The following is a 12,105-nucleotide window of genomic DNA, read 5'->3' as shown; positions in this document are numbered from 1 at the left end:
TGTTATGTTGATCTGTGGGGAACTCAGGTCAATAATTTCTGACATTGCCAGTTAAACAGAAGACCCATTGCTATTATGGGCTACTGGACTCTTTTAGAATATGTTGCTGAGTTTACACACCTATAATATTCAAATAACGGAACTTAGAAAAAAAGAGGTATACAGATGAATATCCATTTTTTATCTGTGTATTCAAAGTGGATGAGATAGATATATAGTTACATTCTCTTAATGAATGGAATGATTCGTTCTAATGGTGTTTGTAAGTAGGATCTCAAGTCCACATCTTGTACAGCAATTAACCACTAAGAAGAATGTATTCAGTGCGTTAGTTATTGAAACTGTCCTAGCGATTTGATTTGAAACTGTCTCATTGCTATTTGTTTATCAATAAAACTATGAAAAAAATTGTAAAAATATAAATAAAATTAACACACATTGAGAATACAGTAACATGAGTAACGCCTATAAAACAGTCTCAGCAGCATAGTTTCATTGTGCTGTAAAGGTACATATACATGAATCAGTTAATAACTCAACCAGTAGCATGCAATTAAATGTAAGCACAAGCAAAAGCTGCGGTGTTTAATCTCAATTTTGCAACAGTGGAAAAGTTTTCAATAAATAACAAGTGGAACCATTAGAACTTGGCCTGTTATTCATGATAGGTGGAAGTTGTTCATGAAGAGAGAGGATGTGAAATCATCATGTGTGTGAGGTTTCCAGTGGGAGGGGCAACCTCTGTTCCATTATGCGTGTCTTCTCACTCATTACCTGTGCTGGACTTTGTGAGCGCAATGGAAATAAATTTCAACTTTTATATGGAATTATTATATACCAGGTTGTTTTCTAAGTATTATCATTTTGACTCTTCATGGATGATTGAATTGAGTACTCATGATAAAGTAGGAATAGTTATACTTTCCTTTTAAAAGGTAAGAAAAATAGTATTCATAATGAAACAATATGGACCCAACTCACAAATAGAGAGTGATGGAACAAGAAGTTTACCCCATGCATTCTTATCAAAGAGTATGGGCTCTTGCTTACTGTCTCTTTGGCATTTCAAAAACTTTTTCATCTAAGTGTCATTTTGTACTCATCACACTTTATATATCCCATAGACAATGTGTTACTGTGACTTACAGTCATCCAGAATTTCAATTTGATTAATTAAAGCTGAAAACAAGAAGTTCTGATTACTAATTCATTTAAGGAATCAAGTGATAGAAATTGAGATTTCATTCATGGTTGTCGTGGGCTACAGTAGGGGAAAGAAATGCAGGTTGTTATGGAAGAGCCACATTCTTGAGATGGCAGAATCCTTTTGTGCTAAGATCAATATGATGACATGATTCTACAAAGTGTTACCATTAGGTAAGCTGTTTAAAGACTACACAAGTTATTATTTCTTGTAACACATATCATATGAACTTATAATAAGCTTTTGTAAAAGTAAAAGAACTGAAAAAATAACAGTAATGAAATTATTACATGTAAATAATATTGCAATGAAAACAATTACATGTTCAATCAATATATTACTGGGGAGAGTGGTGTGGGTTTTTGTTACTACAAATCACTTTAATATATCTGTTAATTGAAATTTGGGTCCATATCTGCTTCTACAGTCAGCCATTGGCAATATAGGATGTCAGGTAGACTTTGAAGTATCCTGCATTACACCATGATACTTTGACTCAAGAATTCAATTTGTTCCACAGTTCTGCATTAGATGGGCATTATTATGTTCCCAGTCAGGTTTGTTTTCCTATGTGGAGTTCACAGAGGAAAACAAAATTTTGCTGAACGCTTCTGTTTGCAAACCAAGTTGGTCACAAACAGAACCATTTGTGAACTGATACCACCGTAGTTAACTTAAAAAGAGAATGAAAGGAGAACAAATGATTTTAGTGATATGAAGCTTTTTGTTCACAGATACCATAAAGAGATCGCAAGGACCTCAAGTCATTTACAGACCAGGTTTTGAAATCTGATACTTTATACTCTACTTCCTCTTGATATGAATGTTTAATAGTGGCATAATATTAATTGTGCTAATATTTCAGTCTCAGCTGCAAGGCAATTAGTGCTAAGTTACTCCCCAGACCGCTAGTGAAGTGTTCGGAAGCAGAAATTCTTTGGCAGCCTGAGAGATGTAAAAAGCTCCCAAACGAGTACACAGTAAGCAAAACAAACTGTTCAAACTGCTGCAATTTGCTCCTCTTTCCCTCCTGAAGATTTCTGGCTGCCTCACTTCAAAAAGAACACGATATGAGGAGAGCATCTGCAGGGAAAAGACAGCAAGGTGAACACAGCAGCTAAAGAAACTTCACTTAATGCATTTTGTAACATGCCAAGATATGATGCAATGGCATAGAGTGTCATTGGGAAGGCCAGAGAGAAACTGGAGCAAGCCTACTGGCACTGATATCAGTGGGAGTTCCTTAAGTCTTCTGAGGCTCTTCAAGTCTTTGCCTAAATTGCTCTGCACCCAGACTCTCAACAATGCTAAGGAAAACACTCTGCCCTCTGAGATTAGAGTGTAGTTCTGAGCCACTCAACACTTTTAGCTGAGCAGTGAATTCAATCTCAAATTGTGCCAGAAATTTTCAGTAATTCTCAGTACTAATTTGAGGAAGGGTTTCTTTTAAGTTTGGCTCATATCAAAACCAAGTAACTAAAAATGTAGAATAAGACACTATAAGTGTGGTGAATATATTGAATGAAAACCAGGATCAAGTAAAGAATTAAGGCTTCTTATGTACATTACCAGCACCCCATAGTGAATGTAATAATTATTTGACCAAACATGTACTTAAAATTATTTTTTTAAAGTCTTCACCAAGGGAGCCTGTAAGCCAGCTCAATGGACTAAAGTACCTGATTAGGCAAGCTCAGGCAAGCCTAGGGACCTTGGTTTGATCCCAAGCACCACATGTCATACCAGCTCCACCCCTAGCGCAGGCTGAGCAGCCAGAATATGGGTATCATGGTATATACTTGTATTCCCAGCACTGGGGATGCTGAAAGCAGGAGGATCACTGTGAACCTGAGTTGTGTAGTGAGACCCTGCAACAACCAAATACATTTTTATATTAATTTATTTTTGTGCAATCACTTCTTTTTAATGAGAAGAATATATTTATTGGGAGAAAGAAAGGTTCTGTGCAAGAGAGGGACAGAAGGGGGGCCCCCAAGTGGACGATACCCCAAGTACATTAAAAAAATGAAATAAAAGTCTTCACCAGGGCTGCGGGAGAAATTCAATTAATTGATATTATTAGAAGTTGAAAGAATAGGAGGATAAATATATTTGAAAGTTAAATTTTGTTGATGTAATTAAATGAGGTTTTCCTTTACCCTTTATAGGTCAAATAATTCTCCATAACTCTTTTATTTTTCTGAAACCGCTACTTCTATGATTCTCAATGTTTGCTTAATCTAATTTAATAAAAGCTTTTGTTTATTGAGGACATAATATTTTCTTTCCTTTTAAATTTTTTTGATTGTACCAGGGATTGAACTCAGGCCCTTTTGATTGAACTCAGGCCCTTTTGATTGCCAGGCAAGCACTTATTCCACTGAGTTATCTCTGCAGACCCCACAGGGCATAATATTTTCCAGTCACTTTAGTAAGACATTTGTTTTATTTTTGCTACTCCTCATAAAATCCCCAAAGAGGAGCTTACTGTCTTCCCACTATGTAGTTGAAAAGAATTATGGCCCAGAGCTACTAAGTGTCTTGAAATATTCCACACAGTGAAAACAGAGAATCCAAGATTCAGTTTCAAGTGAGATTTTTTTTTTCAAATCCAGTGCCAAGATGTTTCATGGTTTCCTCCTTATATCTGTGTATTTGGAAGGATTTTTAAGTAGGACATATTCAGTGGTGTTAATTTGTGCTAAATTTCCTAGCCTCATTGATTGTAAAGTCACAGGTATTGAAATTATGTGATGTCCATTTATGTTTTAAAATTAGATCCAAGTTTGAGTTCCTCAACTTCTATTCATGGGAGGTTCTTCAATTATATTAAGCAAAGAGTGAACACATAGATTTCATCAAAGAAAACTACAAATTTTAGAAATACTTATAGATTCTCACCAATAAAGTCTTATCTAGCAATTAGCATGGAATATATGTTTCAAAAAAAGACACATCCTGACCTTAAACAGAGCAGTTTCCTGAGGCTCACATAACAAAGTACCACACCCTGGGTGACCAAAATAATGGATTTTCACTGCCTCAAAATTGGCAAGCAAGAAATGTGAAGTAAAATACTTAGTCTTCCTGATGATGCTAGAGGAGACTTATTTTTGACCTTCCCTAGATCTTGACACTGTTGGTCATCTTTGGCATTCCTTAAATTACAGTTGTAATACATTAATCTCTGCTCCATTCACCCATCCATCACATGGATTTCCTTTAAGTGTCTGTGCTTTCATGTGGTAATTTCACATGTGTGAATTTCTGTCTGACTTCCCTCTTATAACAGACAGCAGTCCGTGGAGTTGAGCCAATCCCACTCAAGCAAAATCTCACCATATCTAATATCCTCTAAAAAAACCAGCTTCTGAATGAGGCACATGCCTTTATATGAAATCATTTTATTGAATTTTCAGCTCAACATTTATCTCTTTCTAGTACAAGGATTTTCTCAATCTTATTTGCAACTCTATGAGACAGAAAATAATCAAGACTCCAGCCTTTCCCTTCCCCTGTAACAGCCAAAAGGGGCCAGAAAGCTGGAAACTTTCACCTCCCTCTCCTTTGTTACCTATTGCCTCATTATGGATGGCCAGGGGAAAGCAACTTTAGTGTCTTCCTGCTACGTTTGTAGCTATTTGTGGGATCAGGGCCCACTGGTGATATTCTCAATTTCCTCAAATTTCAAGAGTTCATGATCAACACATTCGGTCCTCCAAGGTCCTCCTGGAAGGCAATGGCAGCCATGACTCTGTCATATGTGAGGAAACACATGAACTCTTCAACCCAGAAGCCTCTTCTTCCCAAATTTCATGACACACAGAAATGTAGGACATATCTCCTAGCAATGCAGGTGGATATCTTCCTTGGCTGCAGCAGGTTTGAAACACAAATATAACCTGCATAACCCTGTCCTGCAGCCCCTCTGGATAACTGATCAGTAATATCTAGATGATACCACCTTCCTTTATCATACCTCTGAAAGTCCTCAAATGCATCCATAAGATGCAGAAAACTGCAACAAGAGTCTGTTCCTCTTCTATATAAGCAGAGCTTCCTCATACTTCTTTGGTCAGTGGAGGAAGTCTCCATCCTGCTTATTACCTACTTGCATTGCAGCACAAGTCTGAAAAAAGCCTAGTTCCAATGGTCCTCTTGCATGCACGTGATTCTTATTACTGGGTGTTTGGGTTTAGCAGGTTGCACCATAATGAACTAGCACTGAAGAGCTCAAGAGACAAGAGGTGGAGATGAACAACAACCAGAGACCAGCAACAATGATCAACAGAGAGGAGCAATGATGCATCATAACCACCTCCACCACCAGCAACAGCAGCAGCAGCAGCAGCAGCAGCAGCAGCAGCAGCAGTAACTAGTATCAACCAGTGTCATCTGGCAGAGACCTGCGCGGACCTGCAATGAAACTGAGAGAGGCACTGGAACCTTCTGGAAGTTCACCAGATAGCCATCAAGGGTGCTATAAGCCTCAGCTGCTGAGGAGTTAATGGATGGCTTGGAGCTACCAAGAGCCATAATACTAAGAGTTGTAAAAACAAGTACTGAGAGCCATTGACACTCAAAGCATAGAGCCAATAATATGAAAGGATCTGCACTTTGCTGAAAAACAGCACTTAGTCAACTGGTGACAGTACAGTGCCAAGAACCACACTTGGCATATTGACTATAATAAATGGCGAATGATTAGAATTCCTTCCTTCCACCCTTCTCTCCTCCTTCTCTTCCTTCCTTCTTGCCTTCTTTCTTGTTACCTTTTCCCTCCTTCCCTCTCTCCCTTCCTTTCTTCATTTTTCTGTCTTTTTTCTTTTTCATTTGGTTTATTTTGTTTGTTTGGTAATAAGTATCCAATCCAGGATTCCAAACATTTTAGGGTAGTAGTCTATAACTGAATTACAGGTTACATAGAGGTTGAAAAAACTTCAGCCATTATTATATTGCTTTAGTTATAATGTTCATCCAAGATATTTATTTTACCTCCATTTATTCACGCACAAAACACTATCTGCATCCTACTTACCATGAGCTTTAATAGAACATTGAGGATAAAATTATAAATATAATAAATCTAATATTCCCAGATATCTTAGAATTTGGACATTAATATGAATAGGTCATTAATACTGTCCAGACATATTTGATACAATAGTTAAATAACACCTATAGTATATATAAAATTATAATTTATGCTGTGTGCATAACAAAATATATGACTTAATCCTTGTTTAACTACTTTTTAGAAAATGAAATATAAGACTAAAATAAAGTCTAGAATGAAAAAGTGTAAAATTATGCCTACATTCATGATGCTTAAAAAAAAGGATAGATTTTATCAGTTAGAGTAAAAGGTACTATAAATAAATGTTTGGGTTAAGTATATGGAAAGGGAGGCAGTCTAGAGCTAAAAATCTGACCTGAGAAGTGGATCAACTATCCTAAAAAGTGAAGCTAATTTTAAAAGTACAATGAGTTTACATATCTGGATTAAGATATACTTTTCCACAGATCATTCAATGATGGTTTACATGTAAGAATGATGCCAAGATCCTCAGAGATTCTAACATCTTGATCTATTGATCTGAAGGAAAATAACCAGACAAATGTTAAGCAAGATAAATCAAGGTTTTTCTTTTAGGTTGCTTGCAATATTTATATTAGTGATCACTTCTTATTCTTTTAGACAACATAAACTATTATAGATATTTGTCCTGTTATAAAAGGACAGAATGGAGGAAACTCTTTGTGTGTGAAAATCGCTTCAAAACCTTCCAGCGAGCTGACTTGAGCACCAAATCAGTCACAGAACCAAGTGGTGTTCTCTAGTTGCCTGTGTGTCATAAAGTGAGAGTATTACCAGATCCAATGGTGCTGGATTCTCCTTTTAAAGGTGATTTCTAGGTCCTTTCTTTCCCAAAGAATTCAATGAAATATGCATGAACTGTAGGAAAGTTTCATATTTTTAGCAGCAGGAAAGACAAAAAGAAGGGTAGGGGTAAAACAGAGTGTATGGAGTGAGTTTGGACCTAAGAAAAGGAGAGTAAAATTGGAGCAAAAAATAAAGTTTAAATAATATACATTATCATAAAATAGGGTGCCTTTCATGAAGAGGCATGATGGTACCTTGTGTGATTAGAAAATTATAAGATAAAATGTTAAAGTGGAAAATATATACTATGAAAAGTACAAACAAGGATTATTACTTTCCAATACTGCTAGAGCCATTATGATGAAAAGTAGTACTTATGTTCAGATATTGTTCCATAAGTATAGCTGTGAGGGCAAGAGGAAAGAACCCTTAGATGCAGCCAAGTGTGAATTCCTATACCTGCAACTTATCACCTGAGATAAATCACTGTCAGTTTAGATTTCTTTCTCAATCTATAAGTGGAATTAATGATAATACCCCCTTTCCTTACAGAATTGTTGGGAAGGTTATTATAAAGAAAGAAAAAAATGAAAGTGTCACAAAAACATTATCACATTTAGTTTGTGATAAGTTGTAGACCTCTTCTCCATTTATGATACTGATTCACTTGCTCAGGAAATATTGTTGAAACCTATAATATGACAAGCACAATACTGGGCATCACTGATCTAAGGGTACACAAAGAGGACCTAAGATATGCCTTGATGGAGCTAACAAGCTGGCAATGAACAATTACATATTTTTACATAAAAATTTAGAAATCTAATTGTATACAGCATTGTAGCAGGACATTCCTATGACATTTTTTTTGTTGTCTCTTGTTTGCATATCACCCCTTTTTTAAACAAGCATTTACTTGAGAAACAGTATCTGTATATACAAAATAGGATAGATATAAAGCTACTTTCTCTTAATTTAATGAGAAGAAAGATTTATACTAATAGTGTTTGGACAGAATATCATGTCTGTATATTGTACTGTGAATAACTACTGTGAAGACAATAATATGTAATGTATTAATTATTGTAACTGTCCTAATAACCTGTTTTGAAATTGTCTCATTGCTATTTGTTTCTCAATAAAATTAATTTTAAAAAAGCTTTCAATGAAGAGAGGCAACAGACGATGATATATTCTATGTAATGCCATATAGTACATATGTAGTAACTGCCATGGGAAAAAGCAAATAAGAATAAAGATAACAGTGATGGGAAATATCTCACATTATCTGGGAAGGGGAGGGCTCTGCAGAGAAGACATTTGACTGTACAAGGTAGTAGAATATCTGTGAGTAAGAAACAGATTGGCAAGTACATACACACTAAGGTAGAAGTGGGCTTGGTGTGTTGAGCAACACAAACAAGGCCAGTGTGGCTGGAGCAGTCAAAGAGAACCAAGTGGGGAAAAAAGGTTACTGGGCTCTAGACCATGCAAAGCTTCCCATCTAGTTCAGCAGTCTCTTTTATTTTGAGTGGCTAAGGTTTGAGAGTGGCATTAGATTAATTTGAGCTATTTGATTAATGTGCTAAAATCTCAGGCTGTATACTTGGATAAGACAACCAAAGATATTAAATGAGATACATATTTATCTATTTCACAGTTAAATTGAGGTGGGATAGAAATTAAAAAATGGCCAGTTGAATAAGTGCTTGCCTGGCAAGCACAAGGGCCTGAGTTCAATCCCTGGCTCCACAAAAATAAAAAAAAAAATGATGGTAGAAAGGAGACATAGAAAATCATAATTTTGAAAATAAAAAGTGCAACTTTCAGTTCAAGTCCAGTTTAATTTCTTTTTTCTCCCAAAGCACAATAAACCTGGGCAATTCCCTTTGATCTGAAAATGGATGTGAACATTCCCTTTTTGATTAAAGGTGATCTTTTTCAAATGTGAATAAATCATATTTTCACTTGTGAAATGGTTTGTCCTCAGTGGACTGTTATCTTTCTGTAGATAAGCATCCTGCCCCACCCACTAAACTAAGACCAATACTATAAATTGACAAATGCCTTTGTTTTGAACCACCAAAAATACATAAATACTTTGATTTCAAAACTATAGCACACTTTTCTCTTTCTTTTTTTTTTCTTTCTTTTTTTTTGTGGAACTGGGGATTGAACTCAGACCCTTGCACTAGCCATCTCCCCAGTCCCTCCTTTCTCTTTCTTGGGAGCTGCTATGATACTTATTTGAGTGCATATGTTTTAAGATGTCTGCATAATAAACCTTGTCTATAGCTCTTACTGATACATCCTGTAAATTCTATTTTTCCTTGAGGAGAATCAGCAAACCCGTGAGCCTCTTCTGTGGGTCAGGTGGGTTAGGTAACTTATTTCAGTTTCAGGAGCCTCTTGGGGCCCTGTTCAGTAACTAAATGTGCTGGGTGGTGTGCTACTGCTTCTTGAAGTTCAAAGGGCTAATTTGAAGGTGTGGGATGATATTCGTCAATGTCAAGACTCCAGGCTTTTTATATCCTGTTTCTGTCACACACTAGTACTCTACTTTCATCTTTTTGATTAATAGCACAGAGGTAGGATAAAAAAATAAAAACTACACTGAAAGGAGGCAAGGAAAAATCATAATTTTTAAAATAAAAAGTACAACTTCAGGACGCAAGCCCATCTTGTTTGTTTGGCAATTTAGATGGTTATTTATCTATTTATTTATTATCTATTTATCTCTAAACATAACAAACCGGGGCAAATTCCTTTCCTGTACAAATGGGTTGGGCATTTGCTGAGCAGCACAAACAAAACCAGTGTGGCTGGAGCACAGTCAGAGGGAACCAAGTCGGGAAAGAAGCTTACTGGGCTCTAGACCATGCAGTTTCCCATCTAGTTCAGCAGTCTCTTTTATTTTGAGTGGCTAAAGTTTGGGAGTTGCATTAGATTAATTTGAGCTATTTCATTAATGTTCTAAAATCTCAAGCTATATACTTGAATGAGACAACATAGCTATTGAATGAGGTACATATTTATTTATTTCACAGTTAAATTGAAGTGGGATAGAAATTTAAAAAATGATCAGTTAAATAAGTGATCTTGTTTGTGTATGTAATTGCCAATCTGTTTCTTCTTGTGGAACTTCTCATAGATATTCAACTGCCTTATACTGTCCAATGTCATCTCCTCAGAGCCCTACCTTTCTCCTTTTTTGCATTTGCAAATGGTCCCCTTCCACTTGATAATAGATTAACTTTGGCACCTATACATTGGGATTTGCCTTAAACCACTACTGTACTATAGTAGGCTATCCTGTCCCACCCATTAAACAACACTAAAGCTGCAGACTGTCAAATCTCACAGATTTCTGCTACCATAGCACACACAGATTTCCCCTTCTCAGCGGCTAGCACATCTTAAGTCTCAGAGTGCTTCCACTGCAGTACATACTAAGTCTCTGTTCAATAAATTCTTTCTGTGCCTCATACTGACATGTCCACAACTTCTTTTTCACCAGAGGGAGTCAGAGAATCTGTGAACTTATTCTACAGAACAGTGGGTTAGGTTTCTTATTTCTACCTTAGGGGCCTGTCAGCCTCATACGAGGAAGAGCATATGGACAATATTTAATGAGAAAAATAAAAGACAGAATGATTAATTTTTCAAAGAGGTTGAAGGCTATTTTGCAAAGCAGACTAATATACACCGAGTCTCTCAAAAGAAGTAGAATTACGACAGATGGGAATAAAAAGACGGTTACAATATTCAAGTATTATACGAGGTTGGTCACAGAGTTGTCTGGTATGCACTATAAAATGTACATTGAGATGTGATGGAAGATAAATCAATATTCATATATTGAATTTCTGTTATATTTAAAGCTCCATGATAGGAAAAGCTATATAAATGACTGAGATATAGTTTCTATCATAAAACATTTAAGCTTAAGAGAGGAGATACACACACACATATCATATACGTGACAGCAAAATTAAATATTAATATTTGGGAGACTTAGCAAAGAAAGAGATTTATTATCTCATATATTTGATTGCTTTCTTTAGTTTATATGCCTTCCCTTCTACCTCACTACACTGTGGACTATTTCAGGGCAAATATCACTTATTAATGAATATTTGAATAGCTCGTAAAATTGCTTCTAGATGCTGAAGCTATATCAGGTAACATAAATTCATCATTGGAAATATGTTAATTAATTGAGAAATTTTCTCACATTTTGTTATTTGGTATTCTTACATAAGGCCTTGAAATTATATCCCTTTAGTCAACTAGTCATTGCTAGTTTCTCCAAGTAAATCATGAACACAAAAGTTAATCTAGTTGTTAGTATAGATGCTATGCATTTTTCATTTTATTGTACAATCTGAGTTCAGTTGCTTGACAAGACTAACTATGCAGATATAATCGCACTTGCAAATATTTAGAAAAGTCAGTGACTGCTATTTTGTACCATGCACCATTGTGGGAGTTAGGTATACCTTAATGAACAAAATAAAGGCAATAAAAAATTAACTTCAAGAGGCTTAAATTTTATCAAGTATTTTAGACAGATAAGTGTCTGGTATTATGTCTTCTGTATGAGTTTTGAAGTTGATGAATTAACTATTTTTTGAGTATAAAATAACTGAGCAGTGACTTGAAGGATGTGAGCGTGTTAATAATGTTAACAATACATAAGGGAGGAGGCCACTGTGCTTTTGCGAAATGTACAGACAGATACAAAGGTCCTGAGACATTTGTTTGGCTAATCTATTCCATAAATAGCTGAGGCAAAGCATCTGATACCCATTACAAATAGAGAAGAGAGTGGTAGGGCTTGTGAGCAGAAAAAGAACAATTTGGCAAATCTCTAAGGGGCTTCAAGTTTGTCAAAAATTTTTTTTTAAAATTTTGGTTGTTGGGTTGGAGAGATGGCTCAGTGGTCTAAAGCACCTACTTAGAACAAGCTTAGCAAAAGCATCAGGGACCGCGGTTCAATCCCCCAGCACCACATGCC

This window comes from Octodon degus, unplaced genomic scaffold, assembly GCF_000260255.1.
Source record: "Octodon degus isolate 3935 unplaced genomic scaffold, OctDeg1.0 scaffold00242, whole genome shotgun sequence".
In the NCBI taxonomy this organism is placed as follows: domain Eukaryota; kingdom Metazoa; phylum Chordata; class Mammalia; order Rodentia; family Octodontidae; genus Octodon; species Octodon degus.
The sequence above is the reverse complement of the archived record's forward strand: the minus strand, read 5'-3'. Positions refer to the sequence as shown.